The sequence below is a fragment of the Scyliorhinus torazame genome, chromosome 5, assembly GCF_047496885.1.
Source record: "Scyliorhinus torazame isolate Kashiwa2021f chromosome 5, sScyTor2.1, whole genome shotgun sequence".
Taxonomy (NCBI): domain Eukaryota; kingdom Metazoa; phylum Chordata; class Chondrichthyes; order Carcharhiniformes; family Scyliorhinidae; genus Scyliorhinus; species Scyliorhinus torazame.
In genome coordinates this window covers 158739183-158757595 of record NC_092711.1, presented here as the reverse complement: position 1 = coordinate 158757595, position 18413 = coordinate 158739183, and the positions used below count along the sequence as shown (strand labels likewise).

At 45.2% G+C, this 18413-nt stretch overlaps 1 long non-coding RNA gene across 1 annotated transcript; it reads left to right on the top strand.

Moving 5' to 3' along the window:
• The first annotated feature begins 9699 nt into the window (after window positions 1-9699).
• Window positions 9700-18016, top strand: LOC140422221 (uncharacterized). The gene is made up of 2 exons (XR_011947322.1): window positions 9700-9898; window positions 10445-18016. It is a non-coding gene; the product is annotated as an uncharacterized lncRNA (long non-coding RNA).
• The last annotated feature ends 397 nt before the right edge of the window (window positions 18017-18413 follow it).

Sequence of the window (18413 nt, the reverse complement as noted above, 5' to 3'; positions counted from 1 at the left end):
TTTAGCTTGGCCAATCCTCCTACCCTGCACATCTTTGGGTTGTGGGGACGAATCCCACGGAAACACGAGAGAATGTGCAAACTCCACACAGATAGTGACCCAGAGCCGGTATCGAACCTGGGACCTCGGCGCCGTGAGGCAGCAGTGCTAACCACTGTGCCGCCGTGCTGCCCCTGAAACTTCAGACTTACTACTATTTTGTCCAGTTTATGGGTCCCTTCCTTTGATCAAAAGGAATCTTTAACTTTCTTGTAGCCACGTTTGCATCACTTTTCCTGTTTGATATTTGTTTCTGAAAGGAATCTATATTTGATCTAAATATTTGAATTTAAAGTCGCTAAAATTCCCAAAAGATCATCGGCTGCTCTCCCCTTTGAGAGAGAGAGATGACTGGTGGTGATTTAAACTGAGGGTCACCACACCTCAGTTGAGGGGCAATGTTGACAAGGCTGGGCCTTCATGGATAACCGAAGCCGCTAGGGGTGGTTGAAGCCACGCTGTTGGCATTCTGCTGCATCACGAACCGGCCGTCCAGCTAGCTGTGCTTACTGACCCCTTGGTAAATATGTAACAATTCCTTAAATATTAGCTACTGCCTATCTCGGAACATACCATTTAATGTAGTTTCTCAGTCCACCTCAGACAATGTACCTCTCATACCGATAGTTTCCTTCTGTGAGAAACACCCAGATAAATTAGACAAAAGAACCATGTAAACACCATAGCCATCTTCATGGCAACATGGCATGCTTTGGGGGTTTCCAAACAAAAATGAGAAATAGTTATCTTCGAACTTCCAAACCCACTTTCCCTCTGTGATCCACGTGCAATTTGAAGCCAAAATCACTCAAAGGCCCAAAAAGCATCAGCCCACTGGAGGCAAATTAGTCAGACCGGTCAGTCCAGCAGAAAGAAAAGTTCCGACCATCCCCATTGTCCAACTGTCAGATGAACGAAATGCAGTCCTGGATGTAACTGAGAGCAGAAACAAAATCATCAGAATCCAACCCCTGTAATCACTTGTGAACTTGTTGGTGTCTCCGCAGGTGCGATGAATCACAAACTCCCCTCCCACACTGAGAGCAGGTGAATGGTTTCTCCCCAGTGTGAACTCGCTGGTGTTTCTGCAGGTGGGATAACTGAGCAAATCTCTTCCCACATTGAGAGCAGGTGAATGGCTTCTCCCCAGTGTGAACTCGCTGGTGTGTCTGCAGATGGGATAACTGAGTGAATCCCTTCCCACACTGAGAGCAGGTGAATGGCTTTTCCCCAGTGTGAACTCGCTGGTGTCTCTGCAGAGTGGATGAATCACTGAACCCCTTCCCACACTGAGAGCAGGTGAACGGCTTTTCCCCAATGTGAATTCGCTAATGTCTGTGCAGGTGGGATTGCAGAATGAATTCCGTCCCACATTGAAAGCAGGTGAATGGCCTCTCCCCGGTGTGACTGCGTCGATGAGCTTCCAGCACTGATGGTGCTTTGTATCTCTTCTCACAATCCCCACATTTCCACAGTTTCTCCATGGTGCGCTTGCCCGAGTGTCTCTCCAGATTGGGCAAGCAGTTGAAGCCTTTACCACTCACATGTGGATGATTTCTCCCCGCTGTGAATGGTACGATGACTATTCAGGCTGTGAAACCGGTTAAAGCTCTTTCCACACTCTCACTCAGCTGCCTGTGTGTCGCAGTGCTTTCCAGTCACACTGATGTCTGAAATATTTTGAAGCAGACAAACATTTCTCCTTCCAGATTATGAGGCTGTTGATCGTCACAAACCTAATAATCGAGTGACTCGAGTGAGATCTGGACTTTTGGTTTGAGATGTCTGTCTGTAATCCCTCCTTTTCTAATATCCTGCAAGTAGAATTCACAACAGACATCACATTTAGTACAGGGCAGAAATTCAGAACAGACAATTTAATTTCTATGAAACATTCTTTCCTCTCTCATTCCCCAAAAGCTGTAAATCTCCATCCCACACACTCTCCCTCCATTCTCATTCTGCTGTATCTAATATTTACCCTCCCAATTCTTCTTAAGGTGCTGATTCAGGCTGATCAATACATCCACGCTGACCACTTCATCTCTCGGACTGAGAGGTTCATAAGAAATAGGAGCTGCAGCAGGTGAGGGCTTTTGTGAGGTGACAGGTGAGGGAATTCCCATTGCTCCCGGCACAAGAAGTTCAAGATAGGGTGATCTCGAGTGTATGGGTCGGGGAGGGCAAGGTGTCGGAAATACACCAGGAGTTGAAAGAAGAGGGGGAAGCGCTGGCAGAAGAGTTGAAGGGTAAATGGGAGGAGGAGCTAGGGGAGGAGATCGAGGAAGGTCTGTGGGCTGATGCCCTAGGTAGGGTTAATTCCTCCTCCTCATGTGCCAGGCTCAGCCTGATACAATTTAAGGTGGTCCACAGAGCGCACTTGATGGGGGTGAGGTTGAGTAGATTCTTTGGGGTAGAGGACAGATGTGGAAGGTGCTCAGGGAGCCCGGCGAACCATGTCCATATGTTTTGGTCATGCCCGGCACTGGAGGGGTTCTGGAGAGGAGTGGCGGGAGCAATATCTCAGGTGGTGAAAGTCCAGGTCAAGCCAAGCTGGGGGCTAGCAATATTTGGAGTAGTGGACGAACCGGGAGTGCAGGAGGCGAAAGAGGCCGGCATTCTGGCCTTTGCGTCCCTAGTAGCCCGGCGAAGGATCTTGCTAATGTGGAAGGAGGCGAAGCCTCCCCAGCCCGGAGGCCCGGATAAATGATATGGCTGGGTTCATAAAGTTGGAGAGGATTAAGTTTGCCTTGAGAGGGTCTGCGCAGGGATTCTACAGGCGGTGGCAACCGTTCCTAGACTATCTCGCGGAGCGTTAGAGGAAGGTCGGTCAGCAGCAGCAGCAACCTTGGGGTGGGGGGGTGGAGGGGGGGGGGGGAGGGGAGGGGACGTCTTGGGAGGGGGTGGGGGTGGGGGGGGGGGAGAAGGGGGACTGCCAGGGTGGGTGGATGAGCAAGAGATAACATGAAGGGTTGGGGAAACTGGCACGTACGAATGAGGGCCAGTGTACAAAGCTGTGTAAATATATCATCTTGCCATGTATATATCTTGCTCTGCGCGATTTCTCGGGGTTTTTTTGTTACAAGGGAGGGGGGGGGGTTTGTTTGTAAGGGAGAAAAATTGTGTTAAAAAACTTTAATAAATATATTTTAAAAAAAAAAAGAAATAGGAGCTGCAATCGGCTATTCATCCCTTCAGACCAGCTCAGCCATTCAATGAGATCATTGGCTGATCTACATAAGCACCATTTCCCCACAATGCCCTATATCCCTTGATATCTGTAATATCTAGAAACCCATCAATCTCTATCTTGCAAATCCTTAATGACTGAGGTTCCACACTCTTCTGGGGGAGAGAATTCTTAATTTTCCTGCCTATTCCCCAAAACCCTCGACTCCCTTGTCAATCAGAAATTGGTAGAACTCATCCTTGAAAATATTCAATTCCACTGATCCCAGTGGAAGAGAAATCCAGAGACAAACAACCCTCCGAGGAAAGAGATGATTGGAAATATATAATGTAGCTACAGTACAATATATGTATTTTAAAAAAATTAAATTCAGAGTACCCGATTAATTTTTTTCCAATCAAGGGCTAATTTAGCATGGTCAATTCACCTATCCTGCACATCTTTCTGGGTTTATGGGGGTGAGACCCACGAGGTCACCCAAAACATGGAGAAACCATGCAAATGTGGGGAGTGTGGGAAGGGATACAAAGCCCCATCTAAGCTGGAAATTCATCGACGCATTCACTCTGGGGAGAGACCGTTCACCTGCCCTCAGTGTGAGAAGGGATTCACTCAATTATCCGACCTGAAGGGATACCAGCGAGTTCACACTGGGGAGAGGATGTTCACCTGCTCTCAATGTGGGAAGGGATTCACTACTTCATCGAACCTGCTGACACACCAGCGAGTGCACACTAGGGAGAGGCCGTTCACCTGCTCTCAGTGTGAGAAGGGATTCACTCGGTTATCTTGACTCAACATCCAATCTAATGTCCTGTAAAAGGAGATGACAAAAGTCATCACTGTCAGTCAAGGATAGAAATTCAAACACCCAAAACACGGAGAAACCATGGAAATATGGGGACTGTGGGAAGGGATACAAAGCCCCATCTAAGCTGGAAATTCATCGACGCATTCACACTGGGGAGAGGACATTCACCTGCTCTCAGTGTGGGAAGGGATTCATTCAGGTATTCAACCTGAAGAGACACCAGCGCCTTCATACTGGGGAGAGGCCATTCACCTGCTCTCAGTGTGGGAAGCACTTCACTCAGTTATCAAACCTGCAGACACACAAGCACGTTCACACTCGGGAGAGACCGTTCGTCTGCTCTCCGTGTGGGAAGGAATTCAGTAAATTATTCCAGCTGCAGAAACATCAGCGAGTTCACACTGGGGAGAGACCATTCACCTGCTCTCAGTGTGGGAAGGGATTCGCTCAGTTATCCCACCTGCGGAGACATCAACAAGTTCACAAGTGGTTACAGGGATTGGATTCTGCTGTTATTGCTGCTGTTAATCACATCCAGGACTGAACCATGTTCATTTTCACACTTGGTGAAGTGGGAGGGTTTGAGGGTTTTTCTCTGCAGGACTGGCTGGTTTCCAGTGGGCTGATGCTCTTTGTACCTAGGAGAGCACATTTCCACTGAAATGTACCACAAAAGCTGGTGAAGGACATTTATTTTATCCTGGATGGCAAATGGTGGTTTTACTGCTACTACAGGTAGATCGAAAGTAAAAACAGGAAGAACTAGAAAAAGGTATATTTCTTGATGGAAATATAAAATAAATAAATCCAGAGCTTCCTGGATGGTGAGGGAGATAGAGGTGAAGATCAGAAAAATGAATTGCGCAGATGAACGATCTCAGGTAGAAATACAATGGAGAATCAGGCTGGGTATTGAAGGACCAAAGGAGAACTTGCAGGTGGAGGCAAGAGAAATAGTGAAGGTTTTAAATGAGTACTTTGCATCTGTCTTTAAAAAGGAAGAAGATTCTACCCAGACCGAGGTAAGAGAGGAGGTAACTGGTGCACTTGAAGAATTAATAAATGAGAAAGAGGAGGCTTAGCTGTAGGAGACCGAGGGTGATGACAGGCGGCTGCTTTAGTAACAGGAAGCCAGTGTCCAGTGGTGTACCACAGGGATCAGTCCTGGGTCCCCTATTGTTCATCATTTTGCGTTTGATAAGGTTCCCCACGGTAGGCTATTGCAGAAAATACGGAGGCTGGGGATTGAGGGTGATTTAGAGATGTGGATCAGAAATTGGCTAGCTGAAAGAAGACAGAGGGTGGTGGTTGATGGGAAATGTTCAGAATGGAGTACAGTCACAAGTGGAGTACCACAAGGATCTGTTCTGGGGCCGTTGCTGTTTGTCATTTTTATCAATGACCTAGAGGAAGGCGCAGAAGGGTGGGTGAGTAAATTTGCAGACGATACTAAAGTCGGTGGTGTTGTCGATAGTGTGGAAGGATGTAGCAGGTTACAGAGGGATATAGATAAGCTGCAGAGCTGGGCTGAGAGGTGGCAAATTGAGTTTAATGTAGAGAAGTGTGAGGTGATTCACTTTGGAAGGAATAACAGGAATGCGGAATATTTGGCTAATGGTGAAGTTCTTGAAAGTGTGGATGAGCAGAGGGATCTAGGTGTCCATGTACATAGATCCCTGAAAGTTGCCACCCAGGTTGATAGGGTTGTGAAGAAGGCCTATGGAGTGTTGGCCTTTATTGGTAGAGGGATTGAGTTCCGGAGTTGGGAGGTCATGTTGCAGCTGTACAGAACTCTGGTACGGCCGCATTTGGAGTATTGCGTACAGTTCTGGTCACCGCATTATAGGAAGGACGTGGAGGCTTTGGAGCGGGTGCAGAGGAGATTTACCAGGATGTTGCCTGGTATGGAGGGAAAATCTTATGAGGAAAGGCTGATGGACTTGAGGTTGTTTTCGTTGGAGAGAAGAAGGTTAAGAGGAGACTTAATAGAGGCATACAAAATGATCAGGGGGTTGGATAGGGTGGACAGTGAGAGCCTTCTCCCGCGGATGGAAATGGCTGGCATGAGGGGACATAACTTTAAACTGAGGGGTAATAGATATAGGACAGAGGTCAGAGGTAGGTTCTTTACGCAAAGAGTAGTGAGGCCGTGGAATGCCCTACCTGTTACAGTAGCGAACTCGCCAACATTGAGGGCATTTAAAAGTTTATTGGATCAACATATGGATGATAATGGCATAGTGTAGGTTAGATGGCTTTTGTTTTGGTGCAACATCGTGGGCCGAAGGGCCTGTACTGCGCTGTATTGTTCTATGTTCTATTTATATAAATGACAGATGACTATGCGGGGGGCAGGAACAGTAAGTTTGCGGGTGACACAAAGATTGGCCGGATGGTTAACAGTTAGGTTGAGAGTCTTAGGTTACAGGAAGATATAGTCGGGATGGTTAAATGGGTGGAAAAGTGGCAGATGGAATTTAACCCTGAAAAGTGTGAGGTGATTGGAAGGAGTAATTTGACAAAGGAGTATTCAATGAATGGCACCACACTGGGACGTTCCAATGATTCACCAGGATGATGCCTGGGATGGAACATTTAAGTTATGAAGAGAGATTGGACAGGCTTGGTTTGTTTTCGCTGGAGCAGCGAAGACTGAGAAGCGACCCGATAGATGTATGTAGGTTATGAGGGGCATGGACAGGGTGGATAGGCAGCAGATGTTCCCTTTCGTTGAAGGGTCAGTTATGAGAGGACACAAGTTCAAGGTGAGGGAAAGGGGGTTTAGAGGGGATTTGAAGAAAAACCTTTTTACCCAGAGGTTGGTGACGGTCTGGAATGCACTGTCTGGGAGGGTGGTAGAGGTCGGCTGCATCACATCCTTTAAAAAGTACCTGGATTGGCACGTGGCATGCCTTAACATTCAAGGCTACAGACCAAGTGCTGGCAAATGGGATTAGGTCGGCAGGTCAGGTGTTTTTCATGTGTTGGTGCAGACACGATGGGCTGAAGGGCCTCGTCTGCTCTGTATTAATCTGTAATTCTGAGGTGGTAGAAACACCATCTTTACTGACAGTAGATGAGGCTCCAGCACCAGATGCATCCAGAGATACTGAGGGAAGTGAGTGGAAATTGCAGAGACACTAGTGATAATTTTCCAGTCTTCCTTAGACACAGGGATGGTGCCAGAGGACTGGAGAATTATGAATGTTACACCCTTGTTCAAAAAGGGATGCGAGGATAAAGCCGGCAACTACAGACTAGTCAGTCTGACTTCAGTGGTAGGGAAATTTCTGGAAAATATAGTTTGGGGCTGAATCAATAGTCACTTAGACAAGTGCAGGAAAATTAAGGAAAACCAGCCTGGATTCATTAGGAGAAAATTATGTTTAAATAACTTGCTGGAGTGTTTTGAGGAGGGCGCAGAGAAGGTTGATAAGTGCAGCACTGTTGATGTGGTGTATACGGATTCTCAAAAGACATTTGACACAGAATCACACAACAGACTTGTGAGGAAAAATCTAATTCATGGAATAATAGGGAAAGTCGGCACTTGGATAAGAAATTGTTGAGTGACAGGAACAGAGAGTAGTGATAAATGGTTGTTTTTCAGACTGGAGGAAGGTTTGCAGTGGAATTTCCCCAGGGGTCAGTGTTGGGACCCTTGCTCTTCCTGATATATATTCATGACCCAGACTGGCGCTCAGGGTTTGATTGGAAACATTGTCAACTGTGATGAGGATAGTCTCGAACATCAAAGGGATATTGACAGGTTGGCGGATTGGGCAGACAAGTGGCAGATGAAGTTCAGTTCACAGAAGTGTGAGAGGTGATTTATTACGGCAGGAAGACTATGGAGAGACAATATAAAATAAAGGGAAAAACTCTAAAGGAGGTTCAGGAACAGAGGAACCTTGGTGTATATGTACATAAGTCATTAAAGGTGGTAGGGCATGTTGAGAGAGCAGTTAATAAAGCAGATAGTATCTTTGACTTTATTAATTGGAGAGGCGGTGACAAAGTGGTAATGTCACTGGACGAGTAATCCAGAGACCCAGGGTGATGATCTGGGGACCCGGGTTCGAATTCTACTATGACAGGTGCTGGATTTAAACTCAATAAAATATCTGGAATTAAAAGTCTAATGATGACGATGATACCATTGCAGATTGTCATTAAAAGCCATCTGGTTCACTAAGGTTAGCACTGTTGCTTCAGAGCGCCAGGGTACCTCCAGGTTCGATTCCCAGCTTGGGTCACTGTCTGTGCGGAGTCTGCATGTTCTCCCTGTGTCTGCGTGGGTTTCCTTCACGTGCTTCAGTTTCCTCCCACAAGTCACGAAAGACGTGCTGTTCGGTAAATTGGACATTCTGAATTCTCCCTCTGTGTACCCGAACAGGCGCCGGAATGTGGCGACGAGGGACTTTTCACAGTTACTTCATTGCAGTGCTAATGTTAGCCTACTTGTGACAATAAAGATTATTATTATAAGATTGATTTCTCCCTTCATACGTCGGAATAAAGCTTTGAAACCTGATCCTGAGTCTCTCCTGGTGGGGACTGGGTTGTCCCACAACAGTCACCATCATCATTCTCAGCCTCAGAAGATTATGTTTGATGGGTTATTTGAAAAACGCGATTCTTTCGTTGGGAACAATTCATTACATAATGATACTGAGAATCAATGTTGAAAACACCGATTAATCACCCCTGTGTATTTTCCGGGTTCAACCGCCTACGGTTACCATCCAAGACCCATATTATCATTTTCACATCACTTGTCAGCAGACATACCTTTGTTCTGGTATCTGCCACTAATATTTTGTCTATTTGAAACTCGGCCACGATGACTCCTTTGCCTCACTGTGAGTTGTCTATTTGATACGAAAGTACCTGAAATGAGTGTTTTCCACAATATTGAAATCATCTTCGACCGAGTCTGAAAATACTCATAACCTTGCATTTTGCTGTTAGTGATAAAGCCATACCTAGCTTCTTTCAGGGTAAGGAAGTAACCTGTGTCCACATCAGCTTCACTGTTCCATTGCTGATATTGTTCTCCCTACGAGAAAATTGATGGAGAATCAAAGCCTGAGATTTTGCAATGTTCTCTGCCATTCTGTACCTAAAATTGTCAGCAGCAATGTGCATCTCAGAGAGAGAGAGAATAAAACTTCTTACACAAGGAACCAAAGTTTAGTGCTGATTCTCTGCTACCATGTTAATTCTAAATTATGTCTGCAGAGGAAGCATTGGTCTCAAGCTGAACTGTACCTTGAACACATTTATTTCCAAATACAGCAAAGGAAACGCAGTCTCCCAGTTTCTCGCCCTACCCCCGACCCCATCCCACCCCTCAACGCCCAATTCTCCTTCCCTGAAGGTGTTGCTCTCGGGTTCAGTTTCACTCTCACCTATTGCCCTCCCCAATATGTCACCCAGGTGTCTAAATCTTTATACCTGAAGTTAACAAACTGTTTTGCTAAGGGGGGGCGTCACAATCCAGTGACTACACACATGTACTTTGTGTCAGGCTGACGTCACGCCCCCCACCTTCCATCCCAGTGCCAGGATTTTGGAGACTGGGCTCCGGATGGGTAATGGCGGCCGCAGTTCCCACAATTCCGTGCGCGCAAAAGAAACCGCTCTATCCGCTGCGCGGGTACGTGGCCGCGGACCGCGCATGTCCGAGGGACAAGGGAGTCTGCGCATGTGCCAGATAGAGCCCGCCCCGACCTTCCGAATGCAGTATGAACCAATGAGAAGGTTGGAGGACCGGAAGGACTCTGGTCCACCAACCAATCAGAGTGGGGCTTTGTGCGAATGAAGACTTAAGCTTCCTCCAGCCTCCACCATCATGAGTAAAACACTTTCTTTTCTCATTCTCTCTTGTGTTGTTATATGGTACAGATTTGATATATTATTGGTGGTTCTGTAATAAATACATTTTTATTATTTCTAGTCTTGTAATATAGTACCGTAGCTACATTATATATTTCCAGTTATAGAGCCTTTATGGCACAAAAGGAGTCCATTTGATCACTCGACTCCATGCCGACTCTGTAAAACAATCCATCAGCCTCATCTTTCACTCTCACTCCACAGTATAAATATTCCCCACTTCTCTGTCCGTTAGCTTTGACAAAGAGTCATTGGACTCGAAACATTAGCTCTTTTTCTCCCTACAGATGCTGCCAGACCTGCTGAGATTTTCCAGCATTTTCTCTTCAGTCTCATTCCCCCTCTATATTAGATACAGCAGAGTAAGAATGGAGGGAGAGTGTGTGGGATGGAGATTTCCAGGCTTTGGGGAAGGAGAGAAAAATAATGTCCGTAGGAAATTAGAATTGCGTGTTCTGAATTTTTATTCTGTACTGACAGTTGAGTTTTGTTAACTCCTTTTACAGGATTTAGAAGAGGAGAATTTACAGACAGGAATCTCAAACCAAACCTCACGTCAAGATCTGACAGAGTCACTTCATTCATCATGACCTGAATATTGTTGGTCTTTGAAGCTAGAATAAGAACTGCTCGTCTGCTTTAAAAAAAAAAATTTTTTTAGAGTACCCAATTATAGTTTTCCAATTAAGGGGCAATTTGGTGTGGCCAATCCACCTAACCTGCGCATCTTTGGGTTGTGGGGTGAAACCCATACAGACATCGGGAGAATCTCCAAATTCCACAAACAGTGACCCGGGGCCGGGATCGAACCCGGGTCCTCAGTGTCGTGGGCCGCACTGCTAACCTGTGCCACCATGCAGCCCACTTTAAAAATCAGTATCACTGGAAAAGCTTCAACACCTACACACCCAAGTGAGAGTGTCCCAGTACAGTGACTGTCGAAGGATCTTTATCCAGCTACACTTCCAAAAGGTGTCACATCATTCATAGCAAGGAGAAACCGTACACGTGTTCTTCAACTAATTGTGAAATCTGGAGAGACACAAGGACACAGGGCAACATGGAGAAACCATGGAAATGTGGGGACTGTGGGAAGGGATTCAGACGCCCATCTCAGCTGGAAATTCATCGACACAGTCACACTGGGGATAGGCCGTTCATCTGCTCGGAGTGTGAGAAGGGATTCAGGAATTCATCCAACTTAGCATCACACAAGTTAGTTCACTCCGGAGAGAAACCATTCAGCTGCTCTGGGTGTGAGAAGGGATTCAGATCCTCATCGAAACTGGCGATTCACCAACGTATTCACACTGGGGAGAAGCCATTCACCTGCGCTGAATGCAAGAGATTCACTCAGTTATCAAACCTGCAGACACACCAGCGAGTTCACACCGGGGCGAGGCCATTCAACTGCTCTGTGTGTGGAAAGGGGTTTCGTGAGTCATCTGCTCTGCGGAAACACCAGCGAGTTCACACCGGGGAGAGGCCATTCACCTGCTCGACGTGTGGGAAGAGATTCAGTGATTCATCTGCCCTGTTAACACACCAGCGAGTTCACACCGGGAAGAGACCGTTCACCTGCTCTGTGTGTGGGAAGGGATTCACACAGTCATCTAACCTGCTGAGACACCAACGAGTTCATAAGTGATGACAGGGGTTGGATTCTGTTGTTATTGCTGCTGTTAATAACATCCAGGACTGAATCATGTTCATTCTGACACTTGATGACGTGCGAGGGTCGGAGGGTTTCTTTCTGCTGGACTGGCTGTTCTCACGACTTTGCTTCCAGTGGGCTTATGCTCTTTGAACCTGAGCGAGCACATTTCCACTGAAATTATCCACAAAAGCTGACGAAAGACATTTCTTTGATCCTGGATAGTAAAGTGTATTTCCCCCCACTACAGGTAGATCTAAAATAAATACATTTGTCTCTGTTCCATTGAGTCTACAGCACAGGGCCAGGCCAGTCGGCTCAATTGGTCTCTGTCAGTATTGATGCTCCACATGAGCTTCCACCCACCCCTCTTCATCTCCCCCATCAACATATCCTTCTATTCCTTTCTCCCTCATGTATGTCTCTCGCTTCCCCTTCAATGTATTCATGTTGTTCACCTCAACCGCTCTCTGTGGTAGTGAGTTCCACATCCTCACCACTTGCTGGCTAAAGCAGTTTTTCGTCATATCTCTATTGGATTATTAAACCCCTTCATAATCTTAAAGACTTCCATCAGGCCACCCTTAATTCTAGGGCGGCACAGTAGTATAGTGATTTGCACTGCTGCCTCACGGCGCCGAGGACCCGGGTTCGATTCCGGCTCCGGGTCACTGTCCGTGTGCTGTTTGCACATTCTTCCCATGTCTGCGTGGGTCTCACAGCCCACAACCCAAAATGATGTGCAGGGTAGGTGAATTCGCCACGCTAAATTGGCCTTTAATTGGAAAAAAAATTGGATACTCTAAACTTAAGAAAAAATTATATTTTAAAAATAAATTTTAAAAACAGGTCACCCTACAGTCTTCTCTTTTCTAGAGAAAAGCAGCCCCAGCCTTTCCTGAGGGTGAAATGCTCTCAGTTCTGGTATTATTCTTGTGAATCTTTGTTGTACCTTCTCCAGTGCCTCTATTTCCTTTTCCTAAATGGAGATCACAAATGTTGACAGTGCTCCCAGTGTAGCCTAACCCTGGTTCTAAACAAGTTGAACATAACCTCCCCGCTTTTCAATTCTATCCCTCTAGAATGGAACCCGAGATATGAACCCCACACTTTAGGAAAGATGTGAAGTTCTCAGAGAGGGTGCAGAGGAGATTTACCAGAATGGCACCAGGGATGAGGGAGTCGTGAGTTGGGAGACTGGAGCAGCTGATCATAGTCGTTACGGCAGGCAAGGAGGCCAATCAGCTCATTGAATCAATGAGTAAAACTTTTAATATGTTCCCCCATTCATTCGTGTACCATCAGCTAATGGCAACAGCTTTTCTTTAACCATCATATCTAAACCTGTCATACTCACATCCACCTCTATCAAACCTCCCCTCAACCTCCTTTGCTCCAATGTGAACAACCCCAGCTTCTCCAGCCAAACCTAATGGTTAAAATCCCTCATCCCTGGAACCATTCTGGTAAATCTGCTCTCCACCCTCTCGAGGAGCCTCACATCCTCCCTAAAGTCTGGTGACCCACAACTGGACTCAATACTCTAGTTGTGGCCGAACCAGAGCTTTAGAAAGGTTCAGTATAACGTCCCTGCTTTTGTTCTCAATCCTCTATTTCTGAAGTCCAAGATCCCATTTTCTCCAACCAGGAATCTCAGAACCTTTTCTGCTTGCACATAAAAAGCATTTGAATGACATTCTTAAAGTGGCTGAAGAAGATTTTGACCAATGGATGAGCGAGTTATTGACACAAAAAGAAGCCATTTTGAACTTGCTGTCTCCAAAAGAGAATCCAAAATGTTGGATTCTGGGAAATGAACTGAAAAATGAAGCTCCGCCTACAACTGAGCCAGAAGAAGAGAGTTTAAATGTGGGATTGACCAGGACATTCACTTTGGATTGAAATAATGGGGAAAGTACACACATGGAAGAAAATAAAGTTCAAAAGGTGAACTCTGAACAGACTGTTTTCAAAACTGAACTTGAAAACTCACATCTGAGCAGCAACGAGGACTCACCTCTCGCAGAAGGAACTTTGGACGATAATTATTGGAAGAAGAAAACTTTCAGAAAACACAGCAAGAAGTAATGTTTCCATCTTCAGTGGACTGATTCCTGGACATGGAATTCAGCAGTGTGCTGATAGCAAGATAGACTGGTGAATGTGATGGGGACAATGGAGGGATTATTCTGTCTATTGCAGGTTATCAGATATTTAAACACAGGAACATTTGCAGAGTTTAAATTAGCAGGAGTCGGCCATTTGGCCCTTTGAGGCGGCTCCACCATTCAATAAGATCATGGCTGTTGTGAATATATACAGCACGTTGTAAGGTGGAATATTCGAATAGGATATTACGAGGGTGATACATTTTCATTTTTGCTGGGAAAATGTTGCAAATACCTTGTTTCATAATTCATGTTTCAGAAATATAACTTTTAGTTTGGGAATTAGATTTTTTTTAAAAGGAAGATAAATGGAAAATCTGGGTTGAGAATCTTACAGAAACACTCTCAGGGAATTCACAATCACAAAGTGTGGCCGATGTTGACTTGAAGTCAAAGCTGGAAGGGTAAGATCTGTAAAAGGGCAGCTGGGCTCTTTTAGCTGGAGACATTGGGCCTGACAATTACTGTCCTGTCTTTGTTCCAGAGGTGAATTCTTCATGCAGACCTCCGGGTCAGAAGGTTGGTTTTGAAGCTGAAAGTCCATTAATTTCAGCATCTGTTGGACATAGAATCATAGAATTTAGAGTGCAGAAGGAGGCCATTCGGCCCATCGAGTCTGCACTGGCTCTTGGAAAGAGCACCCTACCCAAGCCCACACCTCCACCCTATTCCAGTAACCCCACGAAGGGAAATTTATCATGGCCAATCCACCTAACCTGCACATCCTTGGACTGTGAGAGGAAACCGGAGCACCCGGAGGAAACCCACGCACACACGGGGAGAACGTGCAGACTCCACACAGACAGTGACCCAAGCCGGGAATCAAACCTGGGACCCTGAAGCTGTGAAGCAATTGTGCTAACCGCTATGCTACTGTGCTGTGTTACCATGGAGATAAGTGATTCAGGGTGGGGCCTTGGTTGGAATTCTGGGTGTTTCTCAGAGTCTGCAGTTAACTTGGAAGCAGGCAGCTGTGGGAGCAGGAGCTGTGAACCAGCTGTGGGAGCAGGAGCTGTGGGAGCAGGAGCTGTGAACCAGCTGCGGGAGCAGGAGCTTTGAACCAGCTGTGGGACGAGAAGCCGAGAGGGCCATGAGGAACCAGGGGTGTTTCTAATGTTTAAATCCCTCAGCAAGAAGGCAGTGAAGCTCACGCTTGGACTGAGGAGTCCACAGTTTTGAGGTCTTGAAGGAAAGTTGGAGGGTTGTTCAGCCGAAAGCTAATGGAAGGATCCCCATCAAATCGTGGAGCTTGGGGAATAGCTGGAATACTGAGGAGAATTAAAGGGAATTCTGTGAAACTGAGGTTACAGCAGGAGTCTTTATAAACTACAGTGTGAAGGTCACAGTGCTGGTTTTTAATTTTGTTGTTTTGTATATGCTTTGAAGTTTATTTTTGTTTAAAAATATGAAACCCGCGATGTAATTCTATCACTGGGAATTTGAAATTCTTGGAGATGCTACTGATTTTTACAGAGATCTTAACAGTTGTTTAGGACACCGGTTTCAGCTTCCTATTTCAGCCTTGTTTTTCTGTCTCTCTGTTGCTCGTGTCAGTGACAGCCAGGCGACGGAGCTGGGGGCCTGTGCCCCAGTTGGGAAACTGCCATGTGCGTCCCACTAGAGACAGGAAGGTGCTGGAGCAGTGAATGGGAAATGAGCCGCCAACCAATCGGGGCCCAGGAGGGGAGACACCGGCGCTGATGGTGACATGACCCCCGGGGCTCAGTTTCCCTGTGTCCAAAGCGGGGAGGCACGGGAGCAGGGTGCAGAGGAGCAGCAGAGAAACCATTTGTGTCCAGAATATTTACTCTGGTTGTCTTTGATTATCAAGTTATTTTCTGTTTTTTTAAAACCATGTTGTTTCATCAATAACATTTTCTCAGTAAAATTATTAGATTTTTCTGGACTTTTCAAGACTGATTAAAATTATTTTTTTTTTTTAAAGAGTACCCAATTCTTTTTCCAATTAAGGGGCAATTTAGCGTGGCCAATTCACCTACTCTGTACATCTTTGGGTTGTGGGGGTGAGATCCATGCAGACATGGGGAGAATGTGCAAACTCCACACGGACGGTGACCCAGGGCCGTGACTGAACCCGGGCCCTCAGTGCCGTAGTCCCAGTGCTAACCACTGTGCCACCTTTTCATGTTACATTGATGTACTTTAGGGAAAGTGGGGGAGGGGTGTTGACAGGCTCTTTAACAGAAAGTGAGTCCCTCTAAAGTAATTGGCAAAGGAGCCAGAGGGGGAGATGAGATTTTATTTTATTTGGCACAGCGAATGGTTCTGATCGGCCTGAAAGCAGATTCAATCGTATCTTTCCAAAGGAGAAATACTTGAATGGGAAGAATTTGCAGAGTTCTGGGGAAAGATCAGAGCAGTTGGATGAATGGGAGAGTCCTCTCAAAGAGATAGCAGGGACACAATGGGCCAAATGGTCTCCTCCTGCAGCCTGTGAATCTGAGCCTCCTGCTTTTGTGCAGGTTAAAAGGGACAGATTTCATTGCAGCCTCTTCCCTGTATATGTATTTAAAGAGGCAGTTCCTCTTTAGCTCTGCGTGAGCGATTAAACAATTGGTTGGAGGCCCAATTCCCAGTCAGCCCTCCAGCACCTTTCTGTCTCTCTGTTAGTGCGACGCCCATCTGGTGCACAGGCCCCGTTATTCTCAGCTAAATTCAACCTCAGCTCCGTCTGGCTGTCATTGACCCGAGCAATAGAGACAGGATAGTGCCCGAGGCTAAAATGGGAAGTCAAAACTTTTGGCTCTAAACCAACACTTTAACATTTGTAAGTCAAATCCATGTTATTTAGACTGGGAGTTTCTATTATTAGATTTAGGCACTGGAGGTTTAACGGGTAACTTTCCTTTTCTAACTGTAGGATCTCTGTATCTATTTGTATAACTGTAATGCCGTTCCATATACCAAATACCAGAAATTCAAGATTGGGCTTCTTGGGTTAAAAGCAATTTGCAACTTTTATTTTTGTCGGCTAGTAGTGTCTACTGTCAAGCTTCAATTTTCACACAAGTACAAATTTAGGAAGGTCCGACTAGCCCTGCAGTAAGCTAGTCAGATGTATTGATTGTTTGTACTTAGCAAATACAGATAAGTTGAATTGAATTTAAAATACAAAAATGACTGGGTGATTTAAAACAAGAGAAAATGGTGGTTTGCAAAGCTAGCAAATAGAATAGAAAATAGTTTGAAGTGATTCGAGAATAGAAAAAGGTAAGCGGTCTCATCACGAGAACTGAACTCGTAAGGAAATTACTATCTTTAAAGTTCTGTCCCCTTTACAGGTTTAAATAATTTATAATTCATCTAATTCGACCAAGATGTCTGTCTATTAATTAAGAGATAAAGGTGACTGTGAAAGGTTTTCTTCAAATGGAAAAATACAATGTGCTGACTGATCATTACCATTGAAACAAAACTAGGATTTCATCCAAGTTCTTTGTGAGACAAAGGGTCTTTTTGCAGCATGATCTTCGCAGACTCTAAACAACTTGCAAACATTTGCTTATCAGATCAATTCACAAACACAGCATTTCTTAGTCTCATGATTAATATATTGGTTTTAAATTTTAGTTAATTACGATTAAATGATCTTTGATATAAGCCTTTATCTATTCTCTACAGCTAACTGAAAAAGTAGATTTCTATCACTAACTTTGTATTGTCGAAAGTGTCAGCCGTGGCTCAGTGGGCAGCTCTCTCACCTCTGAGTCAGAAGGTTGTGGATTCAAATCCCAGTCCAAGGACCTGAGGACAAAAATCACATCCAACATTCCTCGTCTCAGCACTGAGGGAGTCTGCACTGTCAGAACAGCCTTCTTTCAAATAAGATGGTAAACTGAGGCCCTGTCTGCCCCTCTCAGGTGGATGTAAAAGTTCGCACAGCCACTATTTTGAAGAAGAGCAGGGGAGTTATCCCCATTGTCCTGGTCAATATTTATCCCAGTCAACATCATTTAAAACAGATCATCTGCTCATTATCACATTGCTGTGTGTGGGATCTTGTTGTGTGTAAATTAGCTGCTGCTTTTCCTACATTACAACAGGGTCTACACTTCAAAAGTACTTTATTGGCTTTAAAGCACTTTGGGACGTCCTGTGGTTGTGAAAGGCGCTATAGAAATGCAAGTTTTAAAATTGAAGATTTCGGTTTTCTGATCTTGTTATCTGGAACGTTATTGATTTCAACCACCCCCAACTTACCATTTAATAAATTCACTTTGGTTCAGACAAGGCAATTAAGACAGAATTCTTTGTTATTAAATTTACAAAGTTTATTCAAAGGAACTTTAAGACATTAACTTTTACAACTTCATGTGGGTGATCAGTCTGTATAAGCGTAACCCACTCTGGCTCCTTCTTTGACAGTAATTCTTGTGGAATTCAGCCTCGGGAGTCTGGCTCCTTCTTTGACAGTAATTTCCTTGGAACCCGGCCTCGGGAATCTTCCGTACTTGGTCAACAAGGAAGACCTTAAGAACCTCTACTTTTATCCGCTAAGTGACCATTACCTCATGTTAGAGTTGGGCCTGTTGTAACATGACAATTGGTCAATTTGGTCAGTGGATTAATTTAATTGGATCCTAATTACTGACACCACCGTCTCATTATCTCAGACGGGAATACAATAGAACT